Source organism: Chrysochloris asiatica, unplaced genomic scaffold (assembly GCF_000296735.1).
Source record: "Chrysochloris asiatica unplaced genomic scaffold, ChrAsi1.0 scaffold00495, whole genome shotgun sequence".
Taxonomy (NCBI): Eukaryota; Metazoa; Chordata; class Mammalia; order Afrosoricida; family Chrysochloridae; genus Chrysochloris; species Chrysochloris asiatica.
The window spans coordinates 277,423-278,263 of NW_006409013.1; positions in this window are offsets into that span (position 1 = coordinate 277,423).

An 841-nucleotide genomic window follows, 5' to 3' on the forward strand; every position below is an offset into this window, starting at 1 on the left:
AAGAAGATGGGAAGAATACAAAGTCACTGCATGAGTAATTTCTTTTAGAAAGATCAGCACAAGTCCCTGTGTGTGCTCTGATTTTCTAACATGCTAAACCACTCCATAATCCTTGATATCAATAACCACTCCTCCCTTCCTTCAAGTCCCAGGGCTCTGCAACACCTCACAAAACTCACAGTTGTCAAAAGAAATGGCTTGCATAATTGTGGAGGCTGGTAAGTCACAAATCCATAGTTCATATATGAGCTGGAGGAATATTCTCACTCATGTAGTCTCAGGACCTGAGGAATCAGGTTAGGCGATGGGCTGAAATTCCCATGAATTGGAGGTCAGATGTAATGAGCCACATGTAAGATGCAGGGCAAGAGAGTGAATTTGTCCATATTAGTCTTATAAATTGGAGTCAAGCCATGACTCCCAGGGACTATAAGTGTTGTGGCTTTGTCACAGTCCTGGTATAGCACTACAGGATAAGCACTGGACTGGACTGCAAGGTCAGTTTGAACTGCAGGGTCAGGGGTTCAAATCCACCAGCCATGCCTTGGAAATCCTTTACAGGGTCGCTATGAGTTGGAACTGACACAATGGCATTTAACAACACCAACAACAACATGCCTGTGATCTTGGACCACTTATGAAATGAATTGCTAAAGGAGTAAAGATTAAGGTGGGCTGGCCAGGTGGACGACATAGAAATCAAATTGACTACATCTGTGCAAAAAGAAGATGGAAAAGCTCCGTAGCATCAGTGAAGACAAGGCCAGGGGCAGGTTGTGGAACAGACCATCAATTGCTCATATGCAATTCAAACTGAAGCTGAAGGAAATGAAAACAAGTC